Source organism: Dendrobates tinctorius, unplaced genomic scaffold, assembly GCF_039654945.1.
Source record: "Dendrobates tinctorius isolate UK_male_01 unplaced genomic scaffold, ASM3965494v1 ptg000030l, whole genome shotgun sequence".
NCBI lineage: Eukaryota > Metazoa > Chordata > Amphibia > Anura > Dendrobatidae > Dendrobates > Dendrobates tinctorius.
Window position 1 is genome coordinate 11,495,966 of NW_027361698.1, and position 14,917 is coordinate 11,510,882.

The 14,917-nt window shown below is 44.5% G+C and overlaps 1 protein-coding gene across 1 annotated transcript in view; it reads right to left on the reverse strand.

Moving 5' to 3' along the window:
- The window catches only part of SYNPO2 (synaptopodin 2), a 459,389-nt gene that overhangs the window by 307,299 nt on the left and 137,173 nt on the right, over window positions 1–14,917 (reverse strand). The window lies entirely within an intron of this gene.

A 14,917-nucleotide genomic window follows, 5' to 3' on the forward strand; every position in this document is an offset into this window, starting at 1 on the left:
AAAATTTCAAAAGTCGCCGACTTTTGGCAAAGTCGGGTTTCATGAAACGAAACCCGACCCTAGGATGAGGTCGGCCACGAGGTCGGCGACTTACGCGCCAAAGTCGCGTTTCAAAAGTTTGTTTTGCGCTCTTTTTCAGCCAATCAGGATCCACGGACACTGTGGGCAACGTGATGACATAGGCAGGGGTCACCACCATCTTTCAGAAGGGCATGCAAGTGATTGGCTTGCTTTGGTGGGCGTCACAGGGGGTATAAAAGGGCGTGCACGCCGACCGCCATCTTACTTCTGCCGATCTCAGTATAGGGAGAGGTTGCTGCTGATTCTGTAGGGAGAGCGTTAGGCAGGGAAGAAGACAAAAAAACTGCTTCTGCTGCTAGCGATTTGGCCTGCACAACACACCAGTCACTGTGTGTGCAATGCAAGGGGAGGCTATATAGTGGTGTATCAGTGGTGTTGGTTGTTGGGCTGCCTTCTAAGGCTTCCTGACATTCCTGCATTGCTGTTTACCCACTGCTCCGCAAACTGCATTTTTAAAAGCAATCCCAATTTTTATTTTTGTCCTGCTGAGAAGAAAAAAAAACTGCTTCTGCTGCTAGCGATTTGGCCTGTACAACACACCAGTCACTGTGTGTGCAGTGCAAGGGGAGGCTATATAGTGGTGTATCAGTGGTGTTGGTTGTTGGGCTGCCTTCTAAGGCTTCCTGACATTCCTGCATTGCTGTTTACCCACTGCTCCGCAAACTGCTTTTTTAAAAGCAATCCCAATTTTTTTTTTTTGTCCTGCTGAGAAGAAAAAAAAACTGCTTCTGCTGCTAGCGATTTGGCCTGCACAACACACCAGTCACTGTGTGTGCAGTGCAAGGGGAGGCTATATTGTGGTGTATCAGTGGTGTTGGTTGTTGGGCTGCCTTTTAAGGCTTCCTGACAGGCTGGCATTGCTGTTTACCCACTGCTCTGCAAACTGCTTTTTTAAAAGCAATCCAATCTCCCTTATCCTCTAGTCACTTTTGTCACAGCTGTGCCATCGAGCCTGTGACATAGCGCTCAGATATCAGTGGGCCTCACACAATCCAAAAGTGTCCAGTGTCCACAAGTGTCTGCAGAAATTCAAAATCTCCCTTATCCTCTCGTCACTTTTGTCACAGCTGTGCCATCGAGCCTGTGACATAGCGCTCAGATATCAGTGGCCCTCACACAATCCAAAAGTGTCCAGTGTCCACAAGTGTCTGCAGAAATTCAAAATCTCCCTTATCCTCTAGTCACTTTGGTCACAGCTGTGCCATCGAGCCTGTCACATAGCGCTCAGATATTCATTGGGCCTCACACAATCCAAAAGTGTCCAGTGTCCACAAGTGTGTGCAGAAATTCAAAATCTCCCTTATCCTCTAGTCACATTGGTCACAGCTGTGCCATCGAGCCTGTCACATAGCGCTCAGATATTCATTGGGCCTCACACAATCCAAAAGTGTCCAGTGTCCACAAGTGTGTGCAGAAATTCAAAATCTCCCTTATCCTCTAGTCACTTTGGTCACAGCTGTGCCATCGAGCCTGTCACATAGCGCTCAGATATTCATTGGGTCTCACACAATTCAAAAGTGTCCAGTGTCCACAAGTGTCTGCAGAAATTCAAAATCTCCCTTATCCTCTCGTCACTTTTGTCACAGCTGTGCCATCGAGCCTGTGACATAGCGCTCAGATATCAGTGGCCCTCACACAATCCAAAAGTGTCCAGTGTCCACAAGTGTCTGCAGAAATTCAAAATCTCCCTTATCCTCTCGTCACTTTTGTCACAGATGTGCCATCGAGCCTGTGACATAGCGCTCAGATATCAGTGGGCCTCACACAATCCAAAAGTGTCCAGTGTCCACAAGTGTCTGCAGAAATTCAAAATCTCCCCTGTCCTATAGACACCTTGTACCTTGTTTTACATTACTATATAGTTTGTTGGATTTTGTCTACATTTCTACCAAAAATGAGGAAGGCTGGTGGAAGAGGCCGTGGAATTGGGCGGGGGTTGGCAGCTGGTAATGATGGTGTTGGTGGTGGATCTGATGGTAGTGGCAAGAGCAAAATAGGACCGAATGCAGGAGGTGTTGAGCCTGCGTCATCGTCTGGCTACATAAGGCCTCGAACGCTTAGTTTTCTAGGAGTTGGCAAACCGCTTTTAAAGCCAGAGCATCAGGAAAAAGTTTTGTCTTACATTGCTGACTCAGCCTCCAGCTCTATCGCCTCCTCTTCTTCAGTTGTAAAAAGTAAAAGCACTGAGTCGTCATTGGAGGCTCATGTTCATGAACCACACCTTTCCTTGTGTCCTTCACCCCAACCAAGATTGAAGGATGACGCAGGCCATACTACTGATTACTCCATGGAGCTGTTTTCACATACCATGCCTGGATTATCAAGTCAAATGGTGAATTACCCAGGCGAAGATGAATCTGACATGGAGTGCACTGATGCACAGCCGCTGATGGATGATTCTGCTGGTACATTCACTCAGAGCACTACATTGTCCTCGCAGTGTACAGAGCCAGATTCTGACCCTGATGAGACTCAGGTGCCCCTTCCCGCACACTATACCACGATACACGGTGACACAGAGGAAGGTGCACATGACATAGAAGAGGAGGTGATGGATGACCCAGTTGTTGACCCAGATTGGCATCCATTGGGGGAAGAGGGTACTGCTTCCAATAGCTCAGATGAGGAGCATCCACAGCAGACATCGACATCGCAACAGCTGTTATCTGGCAGGCCCGGAGCACTCCAAAGACAGGTTCCAAACATCAAAAGAGTTGCTGGACAGCTTGTCCAGAGGGTCAAAAGATCACAGCGTGCTAGGCCGCAAAATGTCTGCCAAAGTAGGAAGAGTGCAGTGTGGCACTTTTTTGAACAAAATCCTCATGATCAGGCCAAGGTTATCTGTAAGAAGTGCGCAAAGACCTTTAGCCGAGGGAAAAATCTGAAAAATTTGAATACCAGTTGCATGCTTAGACATTTAACCAGCATGCACTTGCAAGCGTGGAAACAACACCAAACCTCAAGTGCCACATGTGCAACTGATCACAACGAAGGTAGTCAGCAATGCTACATTGTTTCCCCCACTGTAAGCCCACCGGTTAGCACAGCAGCAAATGTTGAGGTGTCCTTGCAAGGCCACAGCAGTCAGGGAATCCCACTGTTATATCAACGAAAGACTGATTCTAGGCCATCAGAAAGAACACCAACTCCATCACCATCATCAACCCTCTCTCAGTCCGCCCTGTCCACCGCTACTTCCACCATATGCAGCTCTCAAGTCCAGCTCACCCTCCCAGACACTATGAGTAGGTCAAGAAAGTACTCAGTCTCTCATCCGCGTACACTGGGTTTGAACGCCCACATTGCCAAACTAATCTCGTTTGAGATGATGCCCTTTCGGTTGGTGGAAAGCACAGCTTTCCACGAACTCATGGCCTATGCAGTACCACGCTATGACCTACCCAGTCGCCACTTCTTCTCTCGCAAAGCCATCCCAGCCCTCCACCATCATGTGAAAGACCGCATTGTCCATGCACTCAAGCAGTCAGTGAGCGGAAAGGTGCACCTCACAACTGATGCATGGTCCAGTCGGCATGGCCAGGGCCGTTACGTGTCCATCACTGCGCACTGGGTTAATGTGGTGGATGCAGGGTCCACAGGGGACAGCGGTGGTGGGACAGTGCTGCCTAGCCCACGGTATAGGAAACAGTTGGCTGTAGGCGTTCGACCCTCCTCCTCCTGCTCCTCCAGAAGCGAAAGCTCGTCCACAGAGCGCAGTCGTACGAGCACTCCATCTGCAGCTGCCACTGTTGCACACGATGTGTCCCCCTATCGAGCAGCTAGTGGAAAGCGTCGGCAGGCTGTGGTGCAGATGATGTGTTTGGGCGACAGACACACCGCCGAGGTGCTGGCCGAGTACTTGAAGCGACAAACTGAGTCATGGCTGGGCAGTGTACATCTTGAGGCAGGCAAGGTAGTTAGTGATAACGGCCGTAATTTTGTGGCAGCCATAGCCCTTTCAAAACTCAGCCATATACCTTGCTTGGCTCACACCTTGAACCTGGTGGTGCAGTGCTTCCTCAAAAATTATCCGGAGTTAACAGCCCTGCTCCAGAAGGTGCAAAGACTGTGCGCGCACATCCGCCGGTCGCCTGTACACTCCGTTCGTATGCAGAAGCTGCAGCGATTGCTCCACCTTCCCAACCACCACCTCATTATCGACATTGCAACAAGGTGGAACTCCACCCTGCACATGGTGGAGCGGCTGTGCGAGCAGAGGCAGGCCATAATGCATTTGTGGGAGGATACACGGCCAGGCACTTTGAGAGCAGACATGGAGTTGACAGGTGTGCAGTGGTCGAAGCTGAAAGACCTCTGTAAAGTCCTTCAGTGTTTTGAGGAATGCACACGGCTGGTAAGCGCAGATGACGCCATCCTAAGCATGAGCATCCCACTTATGCGTCTGCTCATGCAAACTTTGACGCACCTTAAGGAGCAGGCGTCTGCAGCCAATGTTGATGAGGAGGAAGAGGAGGAGGGAATCCTTGATGACATTCAGCCATTGTCTGCTCAGGGACCTCTCCTGGACGAGGTGGAGGAAGAAGAGGAGGAGGAGGAGGATGATGGGGATGATTACTTAGGGGAGGAGGATGCATCTCGTGGGGCAAGTGAAAATGTTGGCGTGGCAAGGTCTGGTACAGGGTTTGAGCGTGACTGGAGGGATGTGGATTTGCCAGAAAGTGCTCCTCCAACCAGCACTCGCAGTGCATTATTGACACCGGGAACATTGGCCCACATGTCAGATTATGCCTTGCAGATCCTAAAAAGGGACCCACGCATTGCCAAAATGATGAACGATGACGACTACTGGTTGGCCAGCATCCTGGATCCACGCTATAAAGGCAAATTACAAAACATCATGCCACAGGAGAACCTTGACCTAATATTGGCTAATAAACAAGCAACTCTGGTAAATCGGTTGCTTGAGGCATTCCCAGCACACAGCAGCGGTGATGGTTCTCACACGAGCCGTACGGGCCGGGGGCAGCTTGGCAGAGGTGTTCGTGGTGCACACAGCAGAAGTGGCGTTGGAGACAGGGGTTTCATGACAATGTTGTGGACTGATTTTTCAAGTACCGCTCACACAACTGGTAATACTGCATCGATGGAAAGTGACAGGAGACAGCAGTTGTCAACTATGGTTACAAACTACTTTTCCTCCCATATCGATGTTCTCCCACACAGGTCATTCCCCTTTGACTATTGGGCCGCTAAACTGGACACCTGGCCTGAATTGGCACAATATGCCTTACAGGAGCTCGCTTGCCCAGCTGCAAGTGTGCTATCGGAAAGAGTCTTCAGTGCAGCTGGATCAATCCTGACAGAAAAAAGGACCCGTCTGTCAACCCAAAATGTGGATGATATAACCTTCATTAAAATGAACCACGCATGGGTTTCCAAGGATTTTGTCCCACCTTCCCCTGATGACACATAGGGTGACAGAAAAATGGCTTGCTTTGGTCCAACTCTTCCTGGGACTTGACCTATTTCATCTTTTGCATCAGCTGAATGTCCAACATCAACATATGCCACTTTCTAAAACTCCCTAACTGTGCTGCCTCCCCCCCCATGGCCGGGGTCACCACCTAGCGCACGACACCGTGCGAGTGCCGTTGCCCTGGACAGGTGGGTAGGCCGACTCTTGGGCGCGGGCACTGGCACAGGGTCCTTCATAGCGCAATCAAGTGTCTCTGACGGTGGTGGTGCACACCCGCCGTCAGACACACCGCCGTACTATGAGGGGCCCAGTGCCAGTACCGACGCCCACGAGTGGGCCCCCCTTGCTTGGGCAGGGCCCCAGCATTTGCAATCTTTACCTCTCCCTGCTCCTCCGCTGTTTAGTCTGGGCCGTCAAATCCATACTGTGCCTGACACCGTCTGAGCCTGCCTCCTGAGACATATATTTTGAATGTGTACGCTATCCATACATGTTATCCGGGGAAACGGTACCCTTTCTAACCTTTGTGCAATCACGTGCAATCCATACTGGGCCTAACACCGTCTGAGCCTGCCTCCTTATGTATAGACATATATTTTGAATGTGTACGCTATCCATACATGTTATCCGGGGAAATGGTACCCTTTCTAACCTTTGTGCAATCACGTGCAATCCATACTGGGCCTAACACCGTCTGAGCCTGCCTCCTGATGTATAGACATATATTTTGAATGTGTACGCTATCCATACATGTTATCTGGGGATACGGTACCCTTTCTCACCTTTGTGCAATCACGTGTAATCCATACTGGGCGTGAGAACGGCTGGCGAGCTGTTAAGCAAGCTACAGCACCTGTGGTTTGCACACGTAAGTTTTTCATTTTTTCAGGAATGACGGTTAGGCCTAATTCCGGAACTGCGGTTGACCTGCACTTACTGGGAAATCATTGTTCGCGGGTAATAATTGTAATCAGTGATCCCCATCACTAACGTTGTTCAGCGGGTTATCTGCACCTGTAAGCGACAAACGCTGGCCTTTTCAGTGTAGCGCACATGCAGCCACGGACATGTAAGGGCATGACACACCAGTTATTGGCCAATCTCATGTGCCAGAGCCTCACGTGTCCCTCTAGTAAGCCGGACTCGGACCGCGGGGCATGACGGAGTCTCGTTCGTTAACGGAATTAAGCTTGCAATGTGTGCATCTGTTCTGTAGCTGGCATGGTTGAGGTTTCCCAGGTGGAGTCGAATTTAACCGTAGGCTCCACTCCTGGTGGTGCCCTTCTGGACATTCCTTTAAGGTTCAGCTTTGCAACCATACTGCCCACGTAAAACAAACACTTTGCCTTCATGGATGCTGTTTGGAGGGTCATGACTTGTGGGAATAACGCCGCCCAATCAGTTAACCTGCTAGAGAGATCGTTCGTTGCTCCCAAGCATGACATCACACTCCCTAGGAAGAAGGTAATGCCACTGTGGTGACCGTACTCCTGGGGGCGACACAAGTGCACTGATGCCCAGCCACTGCTCGATGAATCTGCTGGTACATTGACCCAGACCACTACATTCCCCTCGCACGCTACACGACCTGAATCTGACCCTGATGAAACTCAGGTTACCCTTCCCATATACAGTTCCATCTTACACGGTGACAAAGAGGAAGCTGCAGATGAAAGTGCAGGTTCGGCCCACCCGCCATCAGACACACCACCGTACTATCAGGGGCCCTGTGCCAGTGCCGTCGCCAACGAGTGGGCCCCCCCTGCTTGCTCAGGATCACAGCACTTGCAAAGTTGAAATACTGTGCAGTGAGATGGAAGATGGGGACGACGAGGAGTCCAGACAAGTACAGGGATTCCCTAGCGAGGAGACTTATTTGATTGTTTTCAATGTTGGGACAGCAATTTTTGGGGAGCACTATACTCTGGAGAATGATAGATGGGGCCCACCATACACTGGAACATTCCAAAGGTGGACATCAGACACTGGAGCAGCATTTACAGGGCCCATTATACACTAGAGCATTAGAAATGGGGCCCATTATGTTTGGAGCATTATTTGGGCCCATAAGACAGTGGAGCTTCATCCATGGGGACCAACATATACTGTAGCATTATGTGGAGCTCATCATATACTGTTTCAAACATTATATGGGACCAATGATTCTGTATGGAGAAATAGATGGGCCTCGTCATGAGATGTGAAAAGTGAGGTATTTTTCATTGTACTATACCGCTATTTCTCTGCCATATCGGAGCATGATGAGTTGTGGTATGTGTTAAAGGGGCGCTCTTTCGCCCAGGGCACATGAAAACCTGCAGCCAGCCCTCCCCCCCCACAACTTTAGCCAAATAACCCCCATTTTTCAGTGCGTAACTTGTATTATGAAGTTAATTAAGGTTGACAAGCTTAAGTAAGAAGAATTGATGCTTTTGGCATTCAAATGGGCACTGTAGGTGTGTTTCCTGTCCTCCTCTCACTGCCGACTTTTATTCCCCATTGACTTACATTGGGTTTCGTGTTTCGGGACGACCCCGACTTTTCCCTATAATCGGACGATCTTGCTCGACCCGACTTTTGGAAAAGTCGGGTTTCACGAAACGAAACGCGACCCTAAAAAAACAAAAGTCGCTCAACTCTACTCTTGGTATCTTTAGAAGTCAGAAGTGATTAAAATATGCTCAATAGCCTGAACTTATGAACTGCAAGTGAAATATTGAAATGAAGATGTTCCTTCTGTTGAGCATTTTAGGTGGCGCTTTTTCAGGTGGGTTTCGGAGAAGAATTCAACTGAAAAAAAGCTGTGTGCACATACCCTTGTGGCCTTCTTTTTAATGATTTTGCAATCTTTTGTGATTACTTTCAACTACAATATCAGGAAGTGGAGCAAATATCAATACCGGATAATAGTGGGAGTGGTGACATTTTACCAGAAGATGGATACAGAGGCACTGATTTACAAAGGCGCCATCTGCAGTCAATGAACCTTCTCCACACAAGAAGTTTCTTTAGGGTAATTTATCTTGGGAAGAAGGACAAGAGAAGGGTTCCTCTTTTTGGTAGGGCCACCTATCTTTGTGATATATCTTTATGAACATCACTATTTTTAAAGGGTCTTTGAAGACCTTAGGTTTTTTTTCACACTTTGATTTATTCTCCTGAGTTCTTTCATTATAGCTATGCTTTTGATTTATTGTCTTATATCTTTGACACTATATATACAGTGGGTACAGAAAGTATTCAGACCCCTTTAAATTTTTCATTGCAGCCATTTTTTAAATTGAAAAAAGTTCATTTTCTTTCTCAATAATGTACACTCTGCACCCTATCTTCACTGAAAAATAACAGAAATGTAGAAATTTTTGCAAATTTATTAAAAAAGAAAAACTGAAATATCACATGGTCATAAGTATTCAGACCCTTTGCTGAGTATTCAGTAGAAGCAAACTTTTGAACTAGTACAGCCTTGAGTCTTCTTGTGAATGATGCAACAAGTTTTTCACACCTGGATTTGGGTATCCTCTGTCATTCTTCCTTGCAGATAATCTCCAGCTCCATCAGGTTAGATGGTGAACGTTCATGGACAGCCATTTTCAGGTCTCTCCAGAGATGCTCAATTGGGTTTAGGTCAGGGCTTTGGCTGGGTCAGTCAAGAATGGTCACAGAGTTGTTCCGAAGCCACTCTTTTGTTATTTTAGCTGTGTGCTTAGGGTCATTGCGTTGTTGAAAGGTGAACCTTCAGCCAAGTCTGAGGTCCAGAGCACTCTTGAAGAGGTTTTCATCCAGGATATCTCTGTACTTGGCCACATTCATGTTTTCTTCAATTGCAACCAGTTGTCCTGTGCCTGCAGCTGAAAAACACCCCCATAGCATGATGCTGCCACCACCATGTTTCACGGTTGGGATTGTATTGGGAAGGTGATAAGCAATTCCAGGTTTTCTACACACATGCCGCTTAGAATTATCACCAAAAAGGTCTATCTCCGTCTCATCAGACCGGAGAATCTTATTTCTCATAGTCTGGGAGTCTTTCATGTGTTTTTTTTAGCAAACTCTTTGTGGGCTTTCATATGTCTTCCACTGAGGAGAGGCTTCCGTTGGGCCACTCTGCCATAAAGGCCCAACTGGTGGAGAGCTGCAGTGATAGTTGACTTTGCGGAACTTTCTCAACCATAGTGATCTTGGGGTTCTTCTTTACCTCTCTCACCAAGGCTCTTCTCCCATGATTGCTCAGTTTGGCTGGATGGCCAGGTCTAGGAAGATTTCTGGTGGTCCCAAACTTCTTCCATTTAAGGATTATGAAGGCCACTGTGCTCTTAGGAACCTTGAGTACTGCAGAAATTCTTTTGTAACCTTGGAAAAATCTGTGCCTTGCCACAATTCTGTCTCTGAGCTCCTTGGCCAGTTCGTTTGACCTCATGATTCTCATTTGGTCTGACATGCACTGTGAGGTCTTATATAAACAGGTGTGTGCCTTTCCAAATCAAGGCCTATCAGTTTAATTAAACACAGTTGGATTTTAATGAAGGAGTAAAACTATCTCAAGGAGGATCACAAGGAAATGGACAGCATGTGACTTAAATATGAGTGTCTGAGCAAAGGTTCTGAATACTTATGACCATGTGATATTTCGTTTTTTCTTTTTTAATAAATTTCAAAAAATTTCTACATTTCTGCTTTTTTCAGTCAAGATGGGGTGCAAAGTGTACATTAATGAGATATAAATGAACTTTTTTGAATTTATCAAATGGCTGCAATGAAGCAAAGAGTGAAAAATTTAAAGGGGTCTGAATACTTTCCGTACCCACTGTATATATATATATATATATATATATATATATATATACCTAGGTTATACCCCTTTTAACCTTATTAAGTGACTCTGTGTAACGTTTACCACAACATCATACGCTGTTAACCTGCCTTATGGTGTGACTTCATATCTGATGCAATTCTCATGTTCTCCTGTGTAGCTCCCCATTGATTTTATCAATTTTTACATTTTAGAATATATATTTTCATTCAATAAAAAATATATTTCTATCTATAGTTTTTATAAAGAAGGATGCTGCAGTGCTACTATACAGTCATATGTAAAAGTTTGGGCACCCCTATTAATGTTAACCTTTTTTCTTTATAACAATTTTGGTTTTTGCAACAGCTATTTCAGTTTCATATATCTAATAACTGATGGACTCAGTTATATTTCTGGATTCAAATGAGGTTTATTGTACTAACAGAAAATGTGCAATCTGCATTTAAACAAAATTTGACCTGTGCAAAAGTATGGGCACCCTTATCATTTTCTTGATTTGAACACTCCTAACTACTTTTTACTGACTTCCTGAAGCACTAAATTGGTTTTGTAACCTCATTGAGCTTTGAACTTCATAGCCAGGTATATCAAATCATGAGAAAAGGTATTTAAAGTGGCCACTTGCAAGTAGTTCTCCTATTTGATTCTCCTACAAAGAGTGGCATCATGGGCTCCTCAAATCAACTCTCAAATGATCTGAAAACAAAGATTATTCAACATAGCTTTTCAGGGGAAGGATACAAAAAGTTGTCTCAGAGATTTAACCTGTCAGTTTCCACTGTGAGGAACATAGTAAGGAAATGGAAGAACACAGGTACAGTTCTTGTTAAGCCCAGAAGTGGCAGGCCAAGAAAAATATCAGAAAGGCAGAGAAGAAGAATGGTGAGAACAGTCAAGGACAATCCACAGACCACCTCCAAAGACCTGCAGCATCATCTTGCTGCAGATGGTGTCACTGTGCATCGGTCAACAATACAGCGCATGCATAACGCCTTTTTGTATGACCAAACAACTCAATCTTTGTTTCATCAGTCCACAGGACCTTCTTCCAAAATGTAACTGGCTTGTCCAAATGTGCTTTTCCATACCTCAGGCGACTCTGTTTGTGGCGTGATTGCAGAAACGGCTTCTTTCGCATCACTCTCCCATACAGCTTCTCCTTGTGCAAAGTGCGCTGTATTGTTGACCGATGCACAGTGACACCATCTGCAGCAAGATGATGCTGCAGGTCTTTGGAGGTGGTCTGTGGATTGTCCTTGACTGTTCTCACCATTCTTCTTCTCTGCCTTTCTGATATTTTTCTTGGCCTGCCACTTCTGGGCTTAACAAGAACTGTACCTGTGTTCTTCCATTTCCTTACTATGTTCCTCACAGTGGAAACTGACAGGTTAAATCTCTGAGACAACTTTTTGTATCCTTCCCCTGAAAAGCTATGTTGAATAATCTTTGTTTTCAGATCATTTGAGAGTTGTTTTGAGGAGCCCATGATGCCACTCTTCATAGGAGAATCAAATAGGAGAACTACTTGCAAGTGGCCACTTTAAATACCTTTTCTCATGATTTGATACACCTGGCTATGAAGTTCAAAGCTTAATGAGGATACAAAACCAATTTAGTGCTTCAGGAAGTCAGTAAAAAGTAGTTAGGAGTGTTCAAATCAAGAAAATGATAAGGGTGCCCATACTTTTGCACCGGTCAAATTTTGTTTAAATGCAGATTGCACATTTTCTGTTAGTACAATAAACCTCATTTGAATCCAGAAATATAACTGAGTCCATCAGTTATTAGATATATGAAACTGAAATAGCTGTTGCAAAAACCAAAATTGTTATAAAGAAAAAAGGTTAACATTAATAGGGGTGCCCAAACTTTTACATATGACTGTATATCATAAGTTTTGGGTCCCCAGAGAGAAAGTTCACTTAAGGTTTCTTTATTCATATTAAATATGTCTATAATGAGCCTGAATGCCTCATGTATGGTGGGTATCGCAGCACGCCAAAGTGTAAATTATTTATATTAAGAAACATGCCTGTCTAAGTCACGTTCAGTGCTGTACAATATAGGTCCTTGCGATAATAAATAGTTTACAGAACTCATCAGCTACGCTATTACATTTATCCAGTGCCGGTATGCTGGTTTGTTTCCTTCTGACATGTTTTATTTATACATCAGGGTCCCGAACAATGTGAGCTATACTTTCATGGGCAAGAATTAGAAATGTTAACAACCAGGCAAAACATACAGTATCTGGAGGATTTAACCCCACCGGGACTGGATGATTTTTTGTTTTTTTCCAAGAGCCATATCTTTTGTATTTTTCTGTTGAGCTAGCTGTATGAGGGCTTGTAACTTTGTGGGAAGAGTTGTAGTCTTGAATGACATCACTTATTTTACCAAATGTTTACAGATACCATTTTGGGTTACATACGATGTATTGATCACTTTTTAACAAATTTTTCGTGAGAAGTGTGGCAATTTTGATTTTTTTTTTTTACATTTTTGACTTCCATTGCTTGGTTTAAATAATTTTATATTGTATTTTACCAGACACAAATCTTTTACAAAAGTGGTGATACCAATTATATTTATTTTTTTATTTTCTTATTTTAAAAGTAGGAAAAGTGGTAATTTTATAATTTTTAAAATATTTTTAGTTGTCTTAGTGGACTTTAACCTACGCTCATATTATACACTTCAATACTGAAGAGTTGCAGTACATAGATAAAAGACATCTTCCAATGAATCATTAGGAGGATCCAACGCCCAACAATCGAAGCCTTAAGCAGGCCAGTGTATAACATGATAACCAATTGGCACCCTGCAATACCATCAAGGCAAGTGCCAATGGGAGCTGCTGTACTAGAGCACTGGCTATTATGTGAATATCTATTTCAGAGACTGACATTGGCATTGAAATAGTTCAACAGCGGTGATCAACTGTGTAAAACAGTTGGCATCTGCTGGGGATGTGAAGTACGCTCCATACATGTGCACTTTTACTGTGTCATACAGTTATGTTAGGGTACAGGAAAGGGTTAAGAACAAAATTATTTGTAATCTATTTTTTATGAATTATTTTTAATGTGGCTGTTTAATAAGTTCCTGCATTTCTTTTTTTATTCATTCATATTTATTTTACAGTAGTTATTACTCATACACTGTGTTAGCCTCAGTGCTAGCCTCCTCTCCTTGATTGACAGACACTAATTAATTGACAGACACACACCAGATCCCTGACGAAGGTCTGGTCTGAAACGCGCGTCAGGGTTTGGCACCATAGTCTCTGCACACAGAGCAGCAGCTTCTTGAAATGTATCCTAAGCCACACATGTGCTTCACTGCACACCCATGAGAATTCTATGGCTTACACCACAGGCCACCTACTAACAGGATGTCATTATGGCATTTCCCTCCTAAGGACATTTACTCCCACTAACCTCCCACTAACCTCTAGATGTGTTTATAACCTTGATTCTACTATACTATTTACCCCTTAACACCATAGTTAGTGTTCACCTGTATGTTCATCTAATTATTTCTACAGCTCCTGTGGTTGTACATCTTGTGTATCAATTCATGTTCCCCTGTACTTTCACCTATTGCAGCAGTGTTCGTTTTGTTTACTCTTGATCATATATGCAATTTTTATGCTGCTGGCACATTGCACTTTATAGATACATTTAGAGGCACGATACTTCTGTTTTTATTATATTTTTCATACATTTTTTATTTTTATTGTTTGCGTGCATCTCCTGTGCCACCACTTGCCCATGTACTTGTTAATAAAGGCATTTTATGTATATACATTATTGTCCTGTTATCCATCCAACCGTGCCTTGGCTCTCCTCCCCCTTTAGTTTCTCAGACACACACATAGATAGGAAATTGGAATTAGATAGGTAAATAGATGGATGTATAGATAATAATAGATAGATTATCCCTACCTCTGCTTCTTGTAATCACTTGGTCCATGACCCAGCTTTTCTGCATTGACTATCCCATACCTCTGCTCCTTGCAACCACTTGGTATGCTTTTCAACTAACCCCTGCAATACCCCTAATGTTATTTATGACCTTGTTTACTCTGCCTTGATCATATGCATCTGGATCACTCTTAATTATCTGATCAAGATAAGCACAGACCACTCTCTCTGCTTCACACCTGAATGTACTTTCTAGCACATGTATTGCATAGCATAAGTCAGTCTGCCCAGTGCATCATAAAAGTGTATCATACAAGTGTGTGGAGCAATGAAAGAATTAATCCAAAATTGAAACAGAAGGGAACTGAAGGTAACTGGAAAGTCACTGAAAACAATGTCTGTTTGTTTTCACTCTCGCCCCTATAATCCTTCACTTTCTGCTAATTCCCTTAATCCCTGCATCAAGTAAGGAACTAATTATCACTCCCTCCATCCTCCCCATCCTTCTCTCCTGCTTCTCAGAACTGTTCCTCAACATACAATCCTCAGTCTCAAAACACAGACATCCCTCCCATGCACTCTCCTGTTCCCACCTGCTATCACTTTCTCTGCTCCTCCTCACTGCCGATGACATTTCTCCAAATTCTGGTCCTCCTC